The 25,083-nt window shown below is 40.0% G+C and overlaps 1 protein-coding gene across 22 annotated transcripts in view; it reads right to left on the reverse strand.

The window, feature by feature from the left end:
• FHIT (fragile histidine triad diadenosine triphosphatase) overlaps positions 1-25,083 on the reverse strand; it is a 1,053,300-nt gene that overhangs the window by 799,783 nt on the left and 228,434 nt on the right. For 3 of the 22 annotated variants that reach the window (XM_043552273.1, XM_037904140.2, XM_037904138.2), the window contains one exon: positions 16,106-16,196. The exons of the other annotated variants lie outside the window; for them this stretch is intronic. The gene's annotated coding sequence lies outside the window, so the exon portion shown is untranslated. The remainder of the gene's footprint in view (positions 1-16,105; positions 16,197-25,083) is intronic. 22 annotated transcript variants of the gene reach the window in all.

Consider the following 25,083-nt stretch of genomic DNA (forward strand, 5'->3'; position numbering starts at 1 on the left):
AGGGACAGCCTGATAGAGTTTAGGCTTTATTAATCTGATGAATATTTAATTGGAATACATGGCATCACTGCATCCAACAATTTACACCTGTAAGGCAAGTGATTTACAATATTCTGTTCAACTGTGTGTGGAAACCTAAATCTTACCCTAGCCAAGTGGCAGAACAACAACAAAAAACAAAACCCACAGCATGTCGGACAGTGCAGTGCAAATGTGCTGAAAATGGAGAGGAAATGAAGTTAATACACAAATGGGAACTAGCAACAACCTACCTCTATATACACAAAAGTCATTGTTATTGTAGGAGCAGATTATCAATGGATTCTTAGATCTAGGCAGAGCACTCCGAGGCATCATGAAAGACAAATGACCGTTGGTTAGAATGAAGCTGCCTGGGTGGGTGGGTGGGTGGTCAGAGTCTCGCAAGACTGAGAGTGCCTGTGCACAGGCAGCGGAGAAGACAGAAAACCTTGGATGGATTTGAGTCCCATCTCATTTTAACCCACTCAAGACTATGTGAAAGACATTAATATTCTACACTTAGGTCTAATGTTCTTGCAAGATATAGGGACAAAGTCTTGCAGACTATCCAGCTTGATTTCAAGGCCAAAAAAAGCTCAAAAGTCTATAGTTTACTTGCTCATCCCTATTAGATCCAAACATTACTGCCAAGGTATCACATTCAGCTGCCAAGGATGATTCAAAAAGTCCCCATTGCCTCATCAAGGAGCACAAGAAGATCCAGGCTGAATAAACACAGGACAATGAAATCCACTATGAAAGGAGGAGGGGATTATAAAAAGATAAACTAGGCTTTTTTGGATTCTCCTCTGTCCCAAACCTCCTGCTATTTGGATGTAATATTCTTTATTGGATAAGTCACCTGAAAGGGCATTGAAAGATTTATAAGGATTTGGTGTAGGGTTTTGAATGGGGTCAGCTAAGAATACTATTGGCTTGGAGAATGTGTGTACAGGAAGCCTGTGCACTTCTGTACGTCTATTTGCTAATTAAGGGCTGAACTGAGTTTGCCAGCATTATGTTTTCGTTTGCCCCTAAAAGTACTGGAGGAGTTTGAGAAATACCACTATGGCCTCATTTCCCATGAAGAGTAAATCCCAACCATAACCTCCACATGGTAGAGAGTAGTAACACTCATTGAGTGGCAAATACAGCTCTGGGAACCAAGTGGTCACCAATATAAGGAATCAACCCTAAAAAGTGCCAACAGCTAACTGGGTGGAGAAGCATTTAGGATAAGGCAGCTTTTGCCCTGAGAGCAGGAAATGACCCTCAAATTTGGGTGGATGAGGTTTGGAACTTTTGGATGGTAGCTGATCTAGGAGCAGGTGTAAACAATGAAAACCGCCATGGGATCAGCAAAGTGGGCAGCGCCAGTGGGCTACTTAGTTCCTAGGTTCTTTGTGTATTATGGATTCTTCATGCTCCAGTCATTTAAAACCTGCTACCATGTTGGGGGTACCCAACACACCCTCTTCCAGGCAACAACAATTGACAAAAGACCTTATTATTAGTTATAGTAGCAGTGGTGTTGTCATAGCACCTAGGAAAGCTAGCCATGGACCAGAAGCCAATTGTGTTAGGCGCTGTGTAAGAAAAATTCAGATTATTCTAGAGATAATCGTAGACTTTGAAATTTCCTGGAAACTAAAGAATTGTAAGCAACAACAAAAATTAAAAAATTACAATTAAAAAAGCCCAGCTTGGTTCTGTTAATTTTTCACATTCAACACAGTTATTTTCGGACTGGATTCAGCAAGTGTGGTTTTACTGTTAAATCACTGGACTGGGATTCAGGCTATCTGGGTTTCTTGCCCAGCTCCGCAGACTTTTTCTGGGGGCAAGTTCTTTAATCACTCTCTTTTAATTGCCCATCCATAAAATGTGAAGATAAGTTCATTAAATGTTCGTGAGGTGCTCGGATATCATGGTGACAAGGGACATATCTGCACACATAAGTAAGGCAAGCCTTGGGAGGTTCCAAGTTCATTTGTATTAGGGGGCACCCAACAGCTTACAGGTTCAGGACATTATTAATTTGATTCAAGACACCCATCTACCTTTCTTTGTAGCATGAACATGCTGGTGGGACAACAATTAAATATTATCATTAACACACAAGGAAAAAGTTGTACAGCATGTGCATATAATGGAGAAAAAGAACGCTTTTATGTGCAATGAAAACTTTTGCTGGGCTTTGCCAGTCAAGGAATAAGGAATGAGTACAAATTCAAAAAGAAAATATTTTAAAAGGTGTATGAATCGTGTATAGTTAGTTATTTTATTACCCAAGATGGGCACAAAAATAGAAACACTTCAATAATTTACCAACAATAAAGAAGGCAATTGATACATATTTTAATGTAAGAGCTAACCAGTTTTAATATTTCAGCAGAGTAATCTGAAATAATGATGTATAGAAGGAGAGAGAAATAACCCTGCAGTTTACATTATGTGGATTATACATAAATTCATAAAGAAACTGAGAGGGATTTTATTGTTTTATTGCTTTGCTGTGTAGAACATCAACAAAATATAAGTGGAATCTAACCTAAAATAGAGGGTTCTGGATGCACTGTTAAACAGGTTGTTATTGAGATACATTTGTAATATTTTTTGTCTTTGTAAAAGTATATGAAACAAAGAAAAAACCAGAGTTAAAAAAGTAACCATAGCTTAGGCTTAATGTATCATTCATTACAAAAACTGAACAAGACATAGATAAATATGCTCAGCACAAATCAGGTATTATGAACTCACGTGAAGGTCAATATCTACGATAATTAGGGGGTTATGTACAACAGTGAAAGCAGTACCATCATACACTGACCAGGGCAATATTTGCACACAGAAACCATTCTATGCAACAGCTTCACCTGCACTGGTATCACATACGAACTAATGAAATCTTTACACTTATTTATTTCAGAAATCTATTTGATGATGTCCACTGGTGTCATACTGCTCAAGTGCCACTTCAGACTGCTATAGGAGATGATGACACTTCAGAAATGTGTTTTTCCAATATGAAAGCATGCAGAGGAGAAAAGTGGAATTCAGGAAGTGTGGGGCACCTCTCATACAAGTCGACACTTATCTGAGTACACAAGCTCAGATTCTAACTCCTTACTTTCATTTTAATAAATTCCGTATACCAGGACATCCAGGCCATAACAAAAGGTCCCCGCTTCTACCTCCCAAAAGAAGTGTAAGCTTCTGGAAGACAAGGTTTTTAGCTCTGCCATAAGAGTTAGGGCAGAAAGTCTGATCTCAGCTACACTCAGGCAATTCTTGTTGTGTGTGGGGGGAGGAGGGATGGATGCGACTGAGACTAGGGCCAGGATTTAACCATTAGGACTCTTCAGAAAAAGATTTCTTCTCTCCCCAGAAATCCACTAGATATTTGTACTGTTCACTATACCTGTTCACTGTCTGTCAGACAGACTTATTGTCTAAGCAAAACTTGGATCACACTTAAGAGTGCACTGGCAATCACTCTTGTATTGCAGATCAACACCAATAAAATGAGAACAAAAAAGTTTCATGGAGTATCTGATAAATTTAAATTGTCTTTCGATGAAAGAATTAAAGAGAGAATACTGAAAACATTTTTTGTAATAAGGCTTATCTCCTGTAAGATCCCCCTAATGATGGTGTACACTACATAAAGAAGATCATTTTAAAAAAACAGAAAGAACCTGGATGCAGTCAAGACTGGTTTAGCAATGTTAAAATACAGGAAACAGAGCCTATAGAAATTAAGGCACAAAACAACCGTCTGAAATGGACTCAATTCTCTTCTCAGAATGTGTGATGTACATGACAACATCCTGTCAGCAGCAGCGGTGGAGTCTTTCTCTTGCTGCTATTTGAACGTGGAAAGAAAAATTGTAAATCTGAAAAGAAAAAGACTCGGGGGTGGGGGGAGAAATGGCCTTTGGCCAAGACCCGCTTGAGGCTGGCAATATACCATTCCATACTCCTTGCATGGTCATTCCAAAGATCAGCAAGAGGAGAAAGATCATCTGAGAGGAGGGGACAGAAACACCAGTCTCCTGGGGGGGAAACAGATGAAGCTCTAGCGCACTTCACTATTTCTAGAAATTGCAAACAATACAAAAATGCTGCGGGTTAAAGTAACGGCTGGGCTGCAGTAACTGCGTTCTATGGAAGACACTGAAGACCATTTGAATTTCCTAATTTTTTAATTCACTCAGTAGTTAGGGTTGTAATTATCATAAATTGCAACACTACTACTAAACACCACTTCCAGTCAAGGAGGAAATGTAGATCTTCTTGTTGAAGTAAGCAGTTTAGGCCAAATTTAGGCTACTAGGAAAGAGACTGAAATCCAGGACCTCTATGGTGGCATTCTCAGAAATGCTTCCAGTTCCACCCGCAGGGCCAGGTGGGCAGGCAGAACTGCAGAGTCTCGATGTGTAGATGAGCCAATGGTGTAGAGAGGAGGGGGTTAGATTTATTAGGAACTGGGGGAACTTTTGGGATGGGGGGAGCCTATACAGGAAGAATGGGCTCCACCTAACCCAGAGTGGATCCAGACGGCCGGCACGTCACATTAAAAACTGCTCCGCAACCTTTTTAAACTAAGAGATGGGGGCGGGGGGGAGGGAGCCGGTTGCTGCAGAGGCGCATGAGGATCGGACAGAGACTTCTCTTAGAGGAAAGTTTATTGAGAGAGATTCTCTAGGTTTTAGTCAGGAGGAGGGGATGGAAGAGGACAAAGTATGGGCCAGATCAGACGAGAAACATTCACATAAAGAATCTGACACATCAGAAAAGGGCAGACAAATAAACAGTGACAAGTGCTTGTACACAAATGCTAGAAGTCTAAATAATAAGATGGGTGAATTAGAGTGCCTCGTGTTAGGAGGATATTGACATAATAGGCAACAAAGAAACCTGGTGGAGTGAGGACAATCAATGGGACACAATCATTCTGGGGTACAAAGTATATCAGAAGGATAGAGCAGGTTGTGCGGGGGCAGAAGTGGCACTATATGTGAAAGAAAATGTAGAGTCAAATGAAATAAAAATCTTAAATGAAGCCACGTGCTCCATAGAATCTCTATGGATAGTAATCCCAGGCTCTAATAAGAATATAACAGTAGGGATCTGTTATCGACCACCTGACCAGGACAGTGATAGTGATGATGAAATGCTAAGAGAGATTAGAGAGGCTATCAAAATAAAGAACTCAGTAATCGTGGGGGATTTCAATTATCCCCATATTGACTGGGTACATGTCACCTCAGGACGAAATGCAGACACAAAATTTCTCAATACTTTAAATGACTGCTTCTTGGAGCAGCTGGTACAGGAACCCACAAGGGGAAAGGCAACTCTCGATCTAGTCCTGGATGGTGCACAGGATCTGGTCCAAGAGGTAACTATAACAGGACCGCTTGGAAATAGTGACCATAACATTTAATATTCCTGTGGTGGGAAGAACACCTCAACAGCCCAACACTGTGGCATTTAATTTCAGAAAGGGGACCTATGCAAAAATGAGGCAGTTAGTTAAACAGAAATTAAACGGTACAGTGACTAGAGTGAAATCTCTGCAAGCTGCATGGACACTTTTCAAAGACACCATAATAGAGGCTCAACTTAAATGTATACCCCAAATTAAAAAACACAGTAAAAGAACGAAAAGAGAGCCACCGTGGCTTAACAACCATGTAAAACAAGCAGTGAGAGATAAAAGGGCATCTTTTAAAAAATGGAAGTCAAATCCTAGTGAGGTAAACAGAAAGGAGCGTAAACGTTGCCAAATGTAAAAATGTAATAAGAAAAGCCAAAAAGGAGTTTGAAGAACAGCTAGCCAAAAACTCAAAAGGTAATAACAAAATGTTTTTTAAGTACATCAGAAGCAGGAAGCCTGCTTAACAACCAGTGGGGCCCCTGGATGATCTAGATACACAAGGAGCACTTAAAGACGATAAAGTCATCACAGAGAAACTAAATGAATTCTTTGCTTCAGTCTTCACGGCTGAGGATGTTAGGGAGATTCCCAGACCTGAGCCGTCTTTTGTAGGTGACAAACCTGAGGAATTGTCACAGATTGAAGTGTCACTAGAGGAGGTTTTGGAATTAATTGAGAAACTTAACAGTAACAAGTCACCGGGACCAGATGGCATTCACCCAAGAGTTCTGAAAGAACTCAAATGTTAAATTGCACAACTATTAACTATGGTTTGTAACCTGTCCTTTAAATCAGCTACTGTACCCAATGACTGGAAGATAGCTAATGTAACGCCAATATTTAAGAAGGGCTCTAGAGGTGATCCTGGCAATTACAGCCCGATAAGTCTAACGTCAGTACTGGGCAATATTAGTTGAAACAATATTAAAGAATAAAATTATCAGACACAAAGAAGAACACAAATTGTTGCGCAAAAGTCAACATGGTTTCTGTAAAGGGAGATCATGTTTTACTAATCTATTAGAGTTCTTTGAGGGGACAAGGAAGATCCAGTGGACAGAATGTACTTAGGATTTCCAGAAAGCCTTTGACAAGGTCCCTCACCAAAGGCTCTTACGTAAATTAAGTTGTCATGGGTTAAGAGGGAAGATCCTTTCATGGATTGAGAACTGGTTAAAAGACAGGGAACAAAGGGTAGGAATAAATGGTAAATTTTCAGAACGGAGATGGGTAACTAGTGCTGGTTCCCCAAGGTTCAGTCCTAGGACCAATCCTATTCAACTTATTCATAAATGATTTAGAGAAAGGGGTAAACAGTGAGGTGGCAAAGTTTGCAAATGATACTAAACTGCTCAAGATAGTTAAGACCAAAGCAGACTGTGAAGAACTTCAAAAAGATATCACAAAACTAAGTGATTGGGCAACAAAATGGCAAATGAAATTTAATGTGGATAAATGTAAAGTAATGCACATTGGGAAAAAATAACCCCACCTATACATACAATATGATGGGGGCTAGTTTAGCTACAACTAATCAGGAGAAAGATCTTAGAGTCCTCGTGGATAGTCCTCTGAAGACGTCCACGCAGTGTGCAGCAGCAGTCAAAAAAGCAAACGGGATGTTAGGAATCATTTAAAAAAAGGGATAGAGAATAAGACAGATAATATCTTATTGCCCTTATATAAATCCATGGTACACCCACATCTTGAATACTATGTACAGATGTGGTCCCCTCATCTCAAAAAAAAAAAAAAAAAAAAGAGATACTGGCATTGGAAAAGGTTCAGAAAAGGGCAACCAAAATGATTAGGGGTTTTGAAAGGGTCCCATTTGAGGAGAGATTAAAGAGGCTAGGACTTTTCAGCTTGAAAAAGAGGAGACTAAGGGGGGATATGATAGAAGTGTATAAAATCATGAGTGGTGTGGAGAAAGTGAATAAGGAAAAGTTATTTACTTGTTCCCATAATATAAGAACTTGGGGCCACCAAATGAAATTAACGGGCAGCAGGTTTAAAACACAAAAAGGAAGTTCTTCACTCAGCGCACAGTCAACCTGTGGAACTCCATGCCTGAGGAGGTTGTGAAGGCTAGGACTAGGACAGGGTTTAAAAGAGAACTGAATAAATTCATGGAGGTTAAGTCCATTAATGGCTATTAGCCAGGATGGGTAAGGAATGGTGTCCCGAGCCTCTGTTTGTCAGAGGGTGGAGATGGATGGCAGGAGAGAGATCACTTGATCATTACCTGTTAGGTTCACTCCCTCTGCGGCACCTGGCATTGGCCACTGTTGGCAGACAGGATACTGGGCTGGATGGACCTTTGGTCTGACCCAGTATGGCCATTTTTATGTAAAAGATTGCATAGTGAGTCCCTGGCAGAATTGAGAACAAAGCCCATTTCTCCTATCATGAGCCTCCCTTTTTAAATGGTCTTTATGATAGTGTTGGTGCTTTTGGTTTAGTAGAGAAATAAAGGAGTTACTCAGAGACTCTTAAAGCCAAATTCTGCAGTCTGGTAAACACATGCAACTGCATGGAAGTCAAATCAGTGAGCCATATGCATGTAACTGAGAATGATATTCGGTCTAAAGTCCAAAATATGTGCAAGAATGCTAGGCAAAAAGGGCCCAGCTTAGTTACATTTAAGAAAGCACCTAATAGCTTTTGTTTTCTCTACACTGAGACTTGTGAGTGTTCTTTGGATATCTAGGAAAGATTCATGATGTTCTATTAGGCTCCAGATCCTTGATTTTCTGTTACTCTTACTTAGTTTTGCTCTGTCTGTACTCTAAGCCTATTTGTGGTTTTATCTCAGCCCTATTGTTCCTATAATTGTGAATTTATTCCTAAAATTATTTGCATTTCCCATGAACCATGATCCAATATATTTTCTCTTATTCTGAAGACCTTCCCTAGAGAGAGGTTTACATTCACTGCATGTTCTTCGGGCATGTTCTAGACTTTCTTTTCTAGCAATTGAAGGCCCCATAAAACAGCTAATTCTATTTTCTGTTGTGTTCTGGGGGGGACCCTCTTGGGGCAGTTAAACTGTAAACAACAGGCTGGATTAGGTGCATAATTAGCCATAAGTCTTTAAATCACGAACCTTTCTATTTGTAAAAATCCCACTTACAGAGCTGATGAAATATTTTTCATGAAAACAGCAATATGAAAATTACTCAGAATGTTAAAACTGAAACACACACGAATAAAAGCAAGGGAATTGTGAATGAAGGCTACCAGGGTGCCTTTAAATCTCCCTATTGTGTTGTATTGCAATACATGAATTTATATATAGTTCAAATAAGTCTTCAGTAGTCTAGAGGGACTGATAGCAAAGGTAATGAGGACTGCCATAGATTTTGACAGCAAACTGTGAGTGACAACATTTCCATGAAATGAAATGTTACTTTTCCTAAGTGAATAGGTATTTCTGTGCCATCAGGGTAAAGAATTCTTGTCTCATCTCAGGGGTAACTTGTATTTCCCATTTAATAATTTGTGTGAGGAGTTTCTAAAGCTGACTTTCTAGATATGATCATCAAAACCTTCAACCAATGAATGTTGATAAGGTAAAAGTGTAGTGAAGTATAGGAGTTAAATCTGGATAGTTATGAACGTCACATGTCCAAATGATCTGAGCTCACCTGCTGTTTAGTCTGTGCAAGGTCGTTACATGACTTATGAACCTGTGTACTTTACAACATCATATAACATTTAATGCTATGTCATTCCAATGCTGTTTTGACTGTAAACAATTTTGAGAAATAAGATTGTTGTACCGAAGATCATATCTTTAACCCATGGACAAGGAACTGTCTAATGTTTTCACCATTGTGCGTATCCTAAAGAATAATTGTTTTTGTGCTGGCCCTCCAGGATCCTGATCCACATCTCACTAATGCTGGTCTAAATAAGGAGTAATCAATGTAAGATCAGAAACACACTTAGGATCAGACTATTCCCATTTATACCACTGTAAATCTGGAGTAACTTCATGCACTTTGCTTTTTTCACAGTAAAATTAATAAGGCATCAGCTTAGTTATGCACATAGACATCTCTACTATGTTACTGCAAACACTGCCCAGAGGAGGTTAGCAGAATTCTGTAAAAAGTCAGATTTTTCTGTATGTGGCTGATAAATAGGTGTAGGTGAAAATTAATAGAGAAAGGGAACCTTCAACAGTTGCAGGTGATAAAACATTTTCCCCCCCTGTAATTTCAAGTTTTCAAGTATAACTTACAAGGAGGGGAAAGAAGATGGACCAATTGGTGTTAATAAAACCATCACTGCAGTCAAAGGTCAGAGTTGAAGGACATCTTCAGTGGACATCCAAAGCTATCGTCGGCCATTAAACAGACGAGCTTTAACCTGCCGGTGGCCAGGAAACTAACATGAAAACATCCTGCCAGCTTATTCACTGAATAGAATTGGCATAAACTCTGGAGTCTGATGGCTGCTTTCCTACCTTTATGGACATCTTGACAGATTTCAGTAACGTGGGGGGAGCAAAACCAAAGAAACCCAACAACAAATTGAAGAATAGTTTTGAGAATTAGGGCGGCCAGGCATCCAGTTTTCGACAGGAACACCCAGTTGAAAAGGGAGCCTGGCGTCTCTGGCGTCCCACACTCCCAGCCAGAAACACACTAGGGTGGTAGTGATGTAAGGCTTAACTGCCATTGGAATGTGGGTTACGAAGGTCAAAAGGGTTCATCTGACTGGGTGCTTCCCTGCAGTGTCGTTACCCCCAGCCCTTCCCAAAACCCAGCCCCCGCACAATTAATGGGCAAGGGTGGTCTTCTCTCTTACAGTAAAGACATTTAAATCGAGCAAAGTCAGGGAATTTCCATCCCATGCCTTCTCCCTCTGCACTTCTGACTTTCATGGCCTGGTGCAGCTGTTGTTATCAGAGAGTTTCCCTTCTGTTCTATTGAACTGAAGACCAGTCCAAACTTGTCAATCAGTGGGATAGAGCCGAGCTTCTCCCATGTCAGGCCTACCGGCTCTGTTCTGCCTCTGGACAGACTCTCACAGGTAGTCTCCAGACTTCTTGTCTGTAACAAGCATAAAGGAAATCTCTGTCCAAAACCTTATATTATAAATAAAAACTGGCTGTTCTCCCCACTTCTGCTTGTATGCTAAGAACATAAGAATGGCTATACTGGGTCAGACCAAAGGTCCATCCAGCCCAGTATCCTGTCTGCCAACAGTGGCCAATGCCAGGTGCCCCAGAGGGAGTGAATCTAACAAGTGATCTCTCTCCTGCCATCCATCTTCACCCTCTGACAAACAGAGGCTCGGGACACCATTCCTTACCCATCCTGGCTAATAGCCATTAATGGACTTAACGAGTCCTATTGATGAGTCACCTATTCTGTTTTAGCCTTATGCTGGCCTACTCCTACAAGTTTTACCTGCATAGGTACATTGGTTAGAGGTGTGCTTTTTCTTTTAAACTGACAGTTATGCCAGTAAAAGTCCTAGTGTAGACCCAGCTAAACTGGAGTAAGCTATACTGCTACTATGTTGGCATAGTTGAAGTGACAAAACTTCAATGTAGCTAAGCCCACAGTTTCCCCATCTATAAAATGGAAGCAATGCCCCATTTGTCAGGTACTTGGAAATTCCCTGATGAATAGTTTAACACAAGTGTAAAATACCACGATCATTAAACATTTCACTCAGATCATCTGTCAAATTGTCTTCTCTCAAGAGTAAATCTCAGTCTTGTCAATATCAAGCGTATTTTACTGCTCCTTGAATTTCTATTGCTTATGCCATTATGAGTACATATTGTCCTCTCCTGGTGCACTCGTTACTTTGTATATTTTCTTCATCTGCAAAAAAAAAAATCCATATTCTGGTTCACAAACAAAAGCATCGCATGGCTGGCTAACTCCCTTAAGGAATCCCCTTCCTAACAACTATTGTTTCCCTTATCAAATGATATATGAGATCTTTTCAAATCAAATCAGGGCTGTGCTGGATATACTATTTAGTTTCTTTGGGAAGGGGGCTGTAATTTCTTAAAAGGTTGATAAAGATGCTTAGCCCATGGCCTGAGAATGGAATTCAGCCAAACCCTTAACCTACAATCACTCACACTCCTTCACCCAAAGCATCAAAATCAATTTGCCAAATAGGATTTCAAGGTATCTGTAGCCAAAAGGCACAGTCAAAATTATTTCTGTCTATTTTTACGGAAAGCAAAGTTCTCAGCCAATAATCATATCATACACATAAAACCAGTGCATTAAAATTCAAAGCTGTATCAAAGTCTTTTTGAATATTCTTATTTTCCCTGCTTTGGATAATCATTGCTCCCATGCACATTTAAAATAATATCAGTAACCACAGTGTCCTGATGGCAGAAATAGTAACAGTTTCTTTAAATAGGATCATGTATTTTTTTTAGGCTCCAGCATGGACCAGTTTTAATCTTATAATGGGAATCTTTGAGGGAAGACCAGCGCTTAGTCATCTTACTGGAGCCCCCATCATCTTTATTAAGGCAAGTTCCCTCAGTAGGATGAGATTAAGAAACAGTATCCTAAATTCCTAGACTGAGAGGAAGGGAGTGGTATCTTTATTATACTAGAGACAGAGAATGAGAGTTTTATAGAAGAAATAGCCTATAATCATTTGCTAAAATCTTTTAGGAAGCCCAAGAAGCAGCCACAAAAATTAAGTTTAAATAGTCTCCTGCTCAGTCTCTTGCAGAATATGCCCCCTCCCCCCCAGAAAAACAAAAAAAAACCCAGCATAAAAATATTTTGTAGTATTGAAAGTTTGTTAATCTAATTCAGCCAACTAGCTGTCTCACAAAAGCCTGCTGAGAAACGTGCATACTTAGTGCAGTTTGTTGGTACAAAATGTAAAGTCCATTGCCAAGATTTTAACATCTTCCGTTCTTTTGAAGTATCACTTACGTATTCTTCTTTCATCCCCCAAATGAGGCAATTCATCAGACTCTTACTGATGGAGCTTCGAGGAGAGTCTAATTTTGAAATACATATGGAACTGTGAATCTCTCTTTAGGTAATACAAATAAATCTACTCTCAGAAGTATTGCCTTCTTAATCATCTTTAAATACAATGTATCTATCACTACTACCTGTGACTTCAATTTTCTTTGTTGAAATTATGGCAAGAAGGAGAGAATTTATGTGGGAGGAATTCTAACTGTGAAGGCTTCAAATGGATGATCGGTGAAAGATTTTTGAGGACCACAGCAAGATCCAAGAACAGGACCTTCTTACATATGGATGGTAACCTATCAAGAACTGATCATTAACAAAAGTCTGGGTATTTTTGGCCGTTGTTGGCAAAAATTTGTCAAGCCTTACTTCTGGCACAATAAATATTTGTTGTTTGCCACCCAGTCGCTGGTAAAATCTCCTACACTTCAGGTTCTCTCTTTCTAATTCAAGGCCTGTTAGAGCATGAGAAAATCTTTAGATAGCAACTTTTCTATTCCCACTGAAGAAAAATAAAAATGGATTGATCACCCCCCCCACACACACACACACTTTAGTTCTACAAAGAACCACCAAAGGAAAAGGTAGAAAAAAATGAGTCACAAAGGGGGTAAATTGAACTGTTCCTCAAAAGGAGACCTTTACTGAGAGAGAAAAAGGCATAAACAACTTTCAATACCTTTCATATGACCTCCTCACACTCTGTGCACACAGAAGGAACTTTTACGTTTGGCAAGTTACCTTGTGTCAGAAGAATATTTAATGACTGTTACATAAAAGTGGAAGTTGTTGCCTTAGGGGAGACCTGTGTTTTCTTTGCAGCTTTTGTTATCCTGCTGTGCCTTCTTCTTGAGACAGCATGTTCCTTCCACAGAGAGCGCCAGCAGCCTTCTCCATGTGGGGGAGAAGTATGTTCCACAGCACAATTTAACCAGGCTGTCCAAGCTAAGATAGCTGGAGCCTGCGCAAAGGTGATTCTGCCAGCTGATTCAAAACAACTTCACTCCATATTATTAACTGCTGCTTACAGGCTAACAAACCCTCCTCGCCAATTAAAAGAATGCCCATTCTACTTGGACTGAATGGTATCAGACTACATTTTCCTGCAATTAAAAAGGATACTTTGTCTGTAAAAGAATTGCAGCGGTCAGGATTACTCACGCTCTGAATTTTACTACAGCCCACTCAAAACAGGCCAAATTGAACTTATTCATAAAATCACTGAAGAAGAAAAAAGGGGTGGCAGATACAGCCCAAGTACTGCAGAATCAGACCCAGGGTGAAGTCAATACTACTGTCTTGATGCAAAGCCCACTGAAGTTAATGGAAAGACTCCCACTGGTTTCAAAGGGCTTTGGATCAGGCTGTGTCAAAGACAGAAGGCCTCCTACAATCTCAGTCATGCCATGTACAGGCAGCAGCTACATACTGGGGCACAGCTCCTTCTGGAGCTCCCCAGGACACAAGAGTAGTGCAGCCGTGGCTACACCACCTATGAAAATGCAGCATACTCTACCCCATGCACTTGGCACTGGCTCACCTCATTCCTGCTCCTTTGGGGGTGTCTTGTATTCTGGGACACACGCAGATCAGTCCCTTCACTCAAGGGAGAAAACCACCAATTACTCTTCTGCACAGATGTACAAGATGGCAGGAGGAGTGCTCTGTGTGCTTGCTCCCTGCAAAACCACATAGCACCTGGGTACAACCTGGCCCAGTATCTGCAGTTCGTTTCCAAAGAGATCCGTCCCCAAGAAATCTTAAAGATGTAAGTGCTATTTTAAGTATGCAATAAGCAACGTTAAAGAAAGAATCCTTATGGATTTAATTAACTTAATACTAGTTTAGCAATTAACTTCCCACCACCCCAAATTGCTAATACTTTCATACCGGACCAAATGTACAGCACTGTGTTCTTACCTGCCCAATTAGTGTTCAAATGATGACCTAAGGCACAACCAATTCTGTATGCAAAAATTTAATTCCAATATGAGTTGCAAAAATTAGAGAGATACCTGCTTATTCCAAGCCCAGAGAAAGCTCAAAACCTGAATCCAATCAAATTAGATTACAAAAAACAAACAAGACTCAGTCGCCCTGCTGTGAATGGTAACCCCAAGCCAAAGTCTTTGTTTGCCTGGAGAGAAGGTTGCTCAAAAACAAATCCCACTAACACAATCACCAATTAAATATTACCACCTAACTCTTATATAGCACTTTCCATCCATAGATCTCAAAGTGCTCTACAAAGGAGCTCAGCCTTAGCTAAATGATATTAAAGCGATTTCACTTAAAAAAAAGAATTTATTTCACAACCCTTACCACCCAAGTATCTCACCATCCAAACACATTCAGACTCCTCACTTTCACAACAAACTCCATTACACATCTGACAGAGCCAACCACAATGCACACCCCACATTCCTCCACACTCAACTGTGGAACTTCAACTCTATCCACAGCTAACTCAGCATTCATTCTTTATAGACAAATGGGATACAATTTTTAAAAAACACATAAGTGATTCATGCATTTTTGATAATTACACTTACGTACACCAGGGTGAAGTCTATCGTTTGTAATTCCTGCATGAGATACTAAGAGGTTACAGCTAAATTCCACATTTCAGTCTGACACAGAGGATTTGATGTGGGAATTTTCCATGGTTTCTCTTCCCCCAATATAGTTTCAAGCTAAGACAGAAATTTTACCATGTCCAGCAAATTTATAAGTGCAATATTCAATGCCTCTTGACGTACATCTTTTACTATTGAGGTAACGTGGGGGGGGGGGGGGGAGTGTGAGATAGGATATAAGATTTAAATTGAAAAGGTTCTTTTCATTATTTTTCCCTAAGTTATTGTAGAGTTGCTGGCACTATTATAATTTTTACCATGTTCCACTGTAGAAGTGGCTGCAATTTGGTGGGTGAAGTGCTCCAAATATAAGATGGATATGGTTGGTACTTCTATAAAGCTTGTTGAGTCTTGTGAAAGAGGATATATAAAAATCAATGAGTCAATAATACTGAGCCCTTGAGATGGTGATTGCTGGGCTGTGGAAGGAGAAAAATCCTGAAAAAGAGTCCTTCCTTTTTTGTCTCATTCTTCTGCTTTTTTATAATACATTTTATTATACATTTATCATCTTCTTTTGTTCTCACAGAAGCTCCTCACAATCATCCTCTCTCTGTGATTGTTCAGGTAAAGAGAAGACACAAAAGTCCTTTTCACTGAGCTTTGAAAAACAGAGTGAGACACACTGGCATTGCAGAAATTTGTTTCTGTAGCAAAATTGTAATTCTGTGTTTGATATCATTATCCAATGGTACAGAATTGTGATGTCACAAATGCACTACCACACCCTTCAGAATAAAGAGGCAGTGAGAGAATCTTTAATTCATCATCAAGGAAAATCCTATAGGACATAGTTTTTTGGCAGATTGATCCGGGTGGCATTCAATCTCCAGGTACATAAGACAGTCTGTCTAGATGTTCAATCTATGTCTGTCACTGGCGATCTCATCATGCCACAGAAGATTTATGGATGATCACATGATTCCTGATCACATAGCAGCATTCCTCATTAAATGCACGTTATAAGGATGAAAAACCAATGAACAACAATGTTTGTATCAAGAAAGCTACCAAAAGCCTACCTTTGCTAATGGAGATGGTTGCTGCGTTTGGATAGAAATATCTCACTGCTGATCTGGTCCTGACATTCAGTGTGTCTTTAGTTAATTACAGCTAGTCAAATAAAATACCAGAGGAAATTGTTAAAAATATGAAAGATAAATAGATCTATCTCTTCAATAAAACATTTGAATGTTTTCCCCTACACAAAATTCCCCCTTTTAAAAGTATGTTAACCTTTGTTTTTTGTTTAAACAAATGCACACTTACTGTGTGATTAAAAGGAAGACTTCACCAGCTGGTCAAAACGTCTTAGCCTTTAAATTTTTTAGTAAAATATTTGGGGAAATAATCTGCCTTAATGCACAATCCTTTGTAAAAAATAACTCCACTACCTTTTCGGTACACTGCTGATTGTACAATGAAGGATTATACCTGTTCATAAAATGCTTAATTAGCTTATCTAAAGTGATCACTCTCCTTACTATTACCAGCAGGTAATAGTGGGGTGGGGGGAGAGAAAACCTTTTGTAGTGGTAAACACCCATTTTTTCATGGTTTGTGTGTATAAAAAGATCTTCTGTACTTTCCACAGTATGCATCCGATGAAGTGACCTGTAGCTCACGAAAGCTTATGCTCAAATAAATTGGTTAGTCTCTCAGGTGCCACAAGTACGCCTTTTCTTTTTGCGAATACAGACTAACACGGCTGTTACTCTGAAACCTGTAAGCATGGATATTCTTATTATCCAGATGTATATTTAACATCCTACTCAACTCTTGGTGTAAATCAACATCTCCATCGACTTCACTGGAGTTAGACAATTTCCACTGGCTGAGAATTTAACCCTTGATCTCAATGGTGTTTTATGGCAGTGAGTACTGCACGTCATTATTTTGTATGTCTATGTCCGGTCTTATCTTATTGTGTTCCTAAAATGTTTCGAGTCCACGCCTGACAGAGAATAAAGTGCCGTTCAGTGAATCACCACTTCCTTGAGCACCTAGGTTGTTTTTTCCAGGTTTCCCATATAATTACTGACCATGCGTATAGTTTAAGGCCTGAGACAATCACAGTACAAGGAGGCATAGAAAATGCTAAGATTTTAAACTGGCAACAAAACGGTCAATTTCAGATGCATTGAGGCTTGGATGTTCTCAAGAATCAAGTTTTCTACAAAAAATCAGTCAGTATTTGAAGAGGCCCTGCAAGAATGATGACCTAGATCAGCTTCTTTGTATGTTTTTATTTTATCATCATTATAGTAAGACACTTCCCATAAGAGACAGGTCACGGCTCTTAGGAAGGTGAACAAATGTACAGGAGAGCAAATCTCATATGGACACATGGGCACACTGGCTGCTGGTGTAAAGTACAAAAAATATATGGAGAGAAATTGTGTGATGGTGCCCCCCCATAAGGCTTTATGGAAACATGCTTATGAATATGACATAACTGGAATATATTCTATGCTATATATGCCATGTAACATATCTATGTAAAGGTTATGACCTAGTGAATCTATTAATCCTATTTCTATGTCTGTATCATTTTTGTATTCAAAGTTACGAATATTGGCCGTGTACTGGCTTGATTTCTAAATAACCTTAGTAGAGCATTTGGTCAGCTCCTGGAGAAAGGAATTTGCAAAGTTAAGTGCCCAATCAAGAAGCACTTCAGGAACAATGCATCTTGGAATGCTCCAATCCACATAAGAAGTCTTCCTGGAGACATTCAAGACACCATGTGGGCATCCAATGAAGTAAGCTTTCATGAGCTACAGCTCATGCTCAGATAAATTTGTTAGTCTTTAAGGTGCCACAAGTACTCCTTTTCTTCATGTGGGCAATGGCTTCTGCCTGTAAAAACTGTGAGTCATGCGTGGACATGTGACTTGCTCAGGTGACTCCAGAACTCCATCGTGGAGCTGGACTTTGCATAGGAGAGAGGAGGGGGTCTCCACCCACAAGAGAAAGTCTATTTAAGCCCGTGGGAGACCCCTCCATTTTGTCTTCAGCTGACTAAGGAGATAGCCTCTCCACCCCCAAGGATACCTGAAAGAAACTGGAAGAACAGTAACTACAGGGGGTGTGAGTGATTGCTGGACCCAGACTAGAAAGAGACTAGTCTGTAAAAGGAAGTGTCAAGGTTCCTTCCCCACTCTGAACTCTAGGGTACAGATGTGGGGACCTGCATGAAAACCTCCTAAGCTTACTTTTACCAGTTTAGGTTAAAACTTCCCCAAGGTACAAACTATTTTACCCTTGGACTTCCACTGCCACCACCAAACTTTATCTGGGTTCCTGAGAAAACGTAGTTTGGACACGTCTTTCCCCCAAAAATCCTCCCAACCCTTGCACCCCACTTCCTGGGGAAGGTTTGGTAAAAATCCTCACCAATTTGCACAGGTGACCACAGACCCAAACCCTTGGATCTTAGAACAATGAAAAAGCATTCAGTTTCCTTACAAGAAGACTTTTAATAGAAGTAAAAAAGAATCATCTCTGTCAAATCAGGATGGTAAATACCTTACAGGGTAATTAGATTCAAAACATAGAGAATCCCTCTAGGCAAAACCTTAAGTTACAAAAAAGACACATAGACAGGAATATTCATTCTATTCAGCACAGCTATTTTCTCAGCCATTTAAAGAAATCATAATCTAACACATACCTAGCTAGATTACTTACTAAATTCTAAGACTCCATTCCTGTTCTGTCCCCGGCAAAAGCATCATACAGACAGACACAGACCCTTTGTTTTTTTCCCTCCTCCCAGCTTTTGAAAGTATCTTGTCTCCTCATTGGTCATTTTGGTCAGGTGCCAGCAAGGTTACCTTTAGCTTCTTAACCCTTTACAGGTGAGAGGATTTTTCCTCTGGCCAGGAGGGATTTTAAAGGGGTTTACCCTTCCCTTTATATTTATGACAGGTAGCTTACTGAAACTGGTGAGGATTTTATCTGTATACAGTTTGATTAGACATAGATATGCATGTTTTATTTTATTTTGCTTGGTAATTCACTTTGTTCTGGTTTCAGAGTAACAGCCGTGTTAGTCTCCATCTGCAAAAAGAAAAGGAGTACTTGTGGCACCTTAGAGACTAACCAATTTATTTGAGCATAAGCTTTCGTGAGCTACAGCTCACTTCATTGGATGCAACTTTGTTCTGTCTGTTACTACTTGGAGCCACTTAAATCCTTCTTTCTGTATTTAATAAAAATCACTTTTTACTTATTAATTAACCCAGAGTATGTACTAATACTTGGGGGGCAAACAGCTGTGCATTTCACTCTATTAGTGTTAGAGCAGGTGAACAATTTATGAGTTTACCCTGTATAAGCTTTATACAGAGTAAAACGGATTTATTCAGGATTTGGACCCCATTGGGAGTTGGGCATCTGAATGCCAAGGACAGGAACACTTCTGTAAGCTGCTTTCAGTTAAGCCTACAGCTGTTAGGGGATGTGGTTCAGACCTGGATTTGGGTTTGCAGCAGGCTAGCGGGTCTGGCTCAAACCAGGCAGGGCACTGAAGTCCTAAGCTGCCAGGGCAGGAAAGCAGGGGAAGCAGTAGTCTTGGCACATCAGGTGGCAGCTCCCAGGGGGTTCCTGTGATCCAACCCGTCACAGATTGTAAGGATAGATTTCCAAAAAGCGCTCAGCCCTGCATTCAGGACCCGTTTTCCAGAAGAGCTCATTCCCAGTTTGACACTTACATGGCCATATTTCCAACAACACTTTGTTACCAGCAGCCCGTATTAAGAACAAGAGATTTAAACAGACTCTCTTCCAGTGCTTCAAAATCTGTGCAAGCCCCAGGTCAGCGTTCCATTTGGCACTGAAAAGGTCAGACATGAGAAGAGTATTTCCCTTTACCCACCCCCGAGTAAATACAGGATAGAGCTTCAGTCTGCTCTTTTGGGGCCTGATCCAATTGCCAGCTGAAGTCAGTGGGAGTCGTTCCCTGAACTTCAATGAGCACTGCATCAGACCCTTTATGAGAAAGGGTTTCCACTGCACTTCAAGTCAAAGGCCAGCAAAGCAAGGCACAGTACACTATGATACAGAAGAAAAATCACTGAATATGAACATTAGTCAGCTGATTTCTATTTGGTAGAGAAATAAACTCAAAAGAAGCTCCTAAAAAGCATGAACAGGTACACCTTTCTCCCTTCAATCTTTGTTTGAAGAGGAGATACTGTACTCCCCAAATTCTGCCCTATGAAGCATACATACTACATGAAATTTATCTGTACAGTGGCTATCACTGAAAATTTACTAGCCACAGGAATTAAATCTACTACACATACATACCCTTATTGTGGTATTTTGCACTCTTAGTACAGGAAATACTACTTATTCATTGTATGTCCATTTAAAAAGACTACTACAATACTGGTGTAATTATAAAAGCCTGCACTATTGACTAACTATGACCACATATCTCTGTATCCAGAACTATAGGAAATCCTTGAAATGTGTGCTGTGTGTCCTTCAAAACCTATAATGCTGTCTAAATACAGGCAGATAGCTATATGTCTACAGAGAGCTGAGAGGTAGAACAGATTAATAGTAGGAGGTCATAGCAGAGCACTTCAAAATAACACAGGAAAACATCTCTGAAAAACTTGTTTTAGAAACAAGGAGGGAAATGCACAATTTTGTCGCTTCTTCTCCATCCTGCATGGATTCATGGTTCCCCCCCACACCACACACTTTAACTTATTATGAATATGCTGCATAATGAAGACAGAGTGGAAGTTTTTTTATTATTATTATTATTATTTAAACAGAGGGCATATATTACTTGCTTAATAAGGTGTGCTGTAGAATTATTTTCCCCAAGTGAACCCGTATAAAAATCCTTTAACAATCAGCATTTTTTGCTCTTTATGTATCTTTGCTCTCCATTTTGTAAACATAAACAAACAAACAAACAAACATTCACCACCTATATAGTCCCACAAGATTTTTTAAATTGAAAATAAGTTTTCAAATACAAATGCTACAACTCAAGCGCCATTAACTTTTCATACAATTTCTTCCTTTACTCCGAAATGTGTGGCTTGGTTTAAGATTGAGTTAATGATTAAAACCAAATGACAGGTGTCAGTCCCAGTAGGAATAGTGCTTTATGCACTTTAGATTTCAGCATGTACTAGCAAATCAGTAGAGAAGGAATTCTATGTGTTATCACAGAATAATCAGGCATTCTATTCTTTTCCAATACATTGTTATACCGAAATCAAATGTTAGCTCTAAATTTCCCAGTTGTCAATGAGGGTTCACATTCGTATACTCATTTCCTCTACTTGCCTGGCATAGAATATCTGAGAAGCGCAAAGAAGCCAGTAGTCTCGTGACTAGGACATGGGAATGGGAGACATAGGATCCTAAGTTTTGTTAATAACTCAGTGTATGTACTCAGAAAAAAGGATAAATGTACCTTCCTTCATAAAGCATGGAGATCTAGAGATAAGCTGTAAGTGCAGACATTCCCCAGAACTCTCAAGAGCCCATCTCTTGGAGGTAATACCAGCACGGCCTGGAAAAAAAATTCTAGACCCCTCTTGCCAGTGGAAGTGGGCCAGGACCGCCTCGCTGGCTGGTGCTAGGGAAGAATTTCCTGCCTTGGGGATCACAGAGGATGAAGAGATTAAATGATGCAGCAAAATGACCTCAAGCTGCTCTGAGGAGCCATTAGGGGTTTTTGCCAGGGTCTTAGCAAAGAGTTTCACTGCATCAGTGCCTGACTCAGGCTGACTCCAGAAGTGCTGTTTTTACAGCCCAGGGGCATATTTCTTTGACCCAGGGTGTAGTAGACATGAGACCTAGTGAAGCTCTCAACCTTCTTTAAGGCTTCAGAGTAACAGCCGTGTTAGTCTGTATTCGTAAAAAGAAAAGGAGTACTTGTGGCACCTTAGAGACTAACCAGTTTATTTGAGCATGAGCTTTCGTGAGCTACAGCTCACTTCATCGGATGCATCTTTAAGGCACTCCTCCCAAGACTCTCTCTCTGCCAGAGAGATCAAGATAGAGGCAGAGGAAGAAAATGGAAATAGTCCCGAGAAAGGAGCCCTCAGAACTCCTGAGGAAACATCTGCCTCCGAACAAAGTGAGAAAGGCAAGGAGCAATATCAATGCAGATTACCAGACAGCCTGCAGATAGGGCAGGCAGGCCAGCAGATTGCCTGGGGAAAGGGAGGGATTAAAAACCTTGTCTATCTCCAAGACTTGGTAAACACAAACTCACTAGTTCTAAGCCTACCAGAGCAGCAGATTTCCATTACATGAAAAACATCATTGCTATACATTTAAATACAAATAAAATGAAACACTGACATTCTAACATTCGTAGGGTGCAATTTGACCCAAGATACCAAGGGTCTGCTGCATCACAAAGTTACAGAAGTTTGCATATCTTGGCTTTATGGGAAATCAACCTATAGAAGAGAGGTCAGCAAGCTGTATTTTGTGCACTGAACAGAGAAGACCTCATGAATTAAGATCAGTTTTGCAACTGTTGTTTTGCAAGGTCGTATCGACTCTTTCAAAGCTCACTCTGGTTATAGAAGAGCACTAGTTACATGGTGGGTACAAAGTGTCCAGTTGCTATGAAGGACCCGGAATAGGATTATATGGAGAGAACACACAAACAGCCCAGTATTAAAAGGAAAGTGAAAACTATGACCTTCATGCAGATAAACATTTAAAGCAGCCAAAGGGACAGGAGAACATATTTCAGTATCTAGGGCACATCTAAGAAAGGAGGATAAGTCTTCCACTAGTATACATAACAAGGGCAATTTGAAGAAAAACATCAAATTCATCATTAAAAACCTGTTGATTAGCTCTCTCATCACTCCTAAAGTCTATACACAGCTTTGACAAGTATTAAGGAGAATAGCTAAATTTACAAGAGAAAAAAACATATTGATATAAGCACCTTTATTCTGGAATAACTGCATCTATAGTAGGGCATTGTACTAATTTAACTACATCTGATTCTAAAGCACTACAATTAAACCAGTACCAAAACTGTCCATAAGCTATCCCCAATCTAGGAAAAGGGAAGTAAGCTACATCCGTAAACATTTCCAGACCCTATAATTTAGTCCTGAAATCACTGTGGAAAACTGACTTCCAAGTAACCCTTTCCTATGCGCATCTGGAGAGGATTTTATATAACCAGATTATGAAGATCCCAGATAAGAGCTTCACTTCTCCCTATTAGGAAGAAACTATCAAACTTGTTATTCAAAGTGTTTTATTTTAAACAATAACTACAGCATGGGGCACGGGTCACTTGCTGGAGGATTCTCTGCTCCTTGAAGTCTTTAAACTACGAGTTGAGGACTTCAATAGCACAGATATAGGTGTGAGGTTTTTCGCAGGAGTGGGTGGGTGAAATTCTGTGGCCTGTGTTGTGCAGAAGGTCAGACTAGATGATCATAATGGTCCCTTCTGACCTAATTATCTATGAATCTATGAAAACCTGCATCTTATTACTTAACAGAGCTGTATTCACAATCTTTATCATTTTACCTTGAGTTTTCACTGCTTTTTCCCCATTAGAACTGCAGAGACAACACAACAAGCAGAGAGCTTGCCTTTGTTCTTGTGCACCAACAAACTAATGCATTAAGTTTCAATCAATTGCACATGGGAAATTCGAAGAACAGCAGTGGAGCTGCATAGGTGTAACCAATGCCCTCATTTGGCCTGCAAAGACTTTATTACATGTGATTGTGGACAAGGAAATACATCTAGCGGAGCTTCCAGATTGAGTTTCCAGGGCTAGAATTTAGAAAAAAGGATATTTTTACTTTTAAATTTGACCAAACATTTAACATGAAAATTTACATCTAGTATGGAACATCATGGTGCCTTTTTACAATCAATTTTCAACGCTGGACTCCTCTATAAATATTCAAACTGTCGCAAAGCCTTACAGGAACACTCAGATATCAGAGCATAATTTGGTACCAGTATCCTTCTCATCCTTGGCCCGTGTGCTAAAATGGCAACCCAGCTTGGCAGTGAGTGCCAGCAGTGGTGGGGAGCCCTGATTTTTTCCAAACTTATATTTACAAAAGCTCCCTTCAATCTGAAATACCTGGCTGTCCTGGCTGGGGAACATTGTAATCTAAAGTAGCATTTTAACTGCTCATAGCATATTAGCATTCTTGATCCCCTAGTGCTGTTAGTCTAGCAGACAATTAGCACTATTATCACCTAATCAAATGCTATTTAACCAATGTTATAACAACCTCAAAGTGCAGATCTTCTAAGGGGAGCTGTTTATAAAAAATACATCTTAGAACACCCAAAAGTTCTGAAAATGAAAGTTCTTGTAAGACACGTTCTTGTAAGACTATTATATTTCTTGGTTTAAATAAATATGTAATGTTCTACAATATGACTACTGTTGTATGTGATCCTTGCTTGCTTGCTAACTGTGCTGTTTATCTGTGCTCTCATTTATTCTTATTTTTACTTTTCCAAAATTTTCAGCTGCCATGTAGAATTATACTAGGCAGACACTTTATACAGTACCCTAACTCACCTTTTTCCTCTGAGTTAACACAAAGGATACCCTCAGAATGAGCACCTGCTACCTACCTCAGGTGTTTCTTTATTACCAGTCTCATGCTGTTGTTATGCTGGAGGCGGTTAATAGCAGCCATCAAGGAGATCTTTGATCTGTAGACAATAACTAACTTGCTTAAACCCGGTGGATGTGCTACGCAGCCTTTATACAAGCTAAATGAAAGGAGCACTTAAATGCTCCTTTATGTAGTGATAACTTGAACAACGGAAGCCACCGCCCAAGGCATCCAGTTCAAAGGAAGGCCTAAGCAATAACTCTCTCAGAGAGAGAGAGATTTCCCTGGGTCTGACTATGGGGCAAGGGGACTGACTTCCTGTAGGGTATGTATGTGAGGCAGAAAGCCAGCAGATAGCAAGAAAGGGCAGTTCTCTGCACAGGCTTGAGACATGG

This window comes from Chelonia mydas, chromosome 7, assembly GCF_015237465.2.
Source record: "Chelonia mydas isolate rCheMyd1 chromosome 7, rCheMyd1.pri.v2, whole genome shotgun sequence".
Taxonomy (NCBI): domain Eukaryota; kingdom Metazoa; phylum Chordata; order Testudines; family Cheloniidae; genus Chelonia; species Chelonia mydas.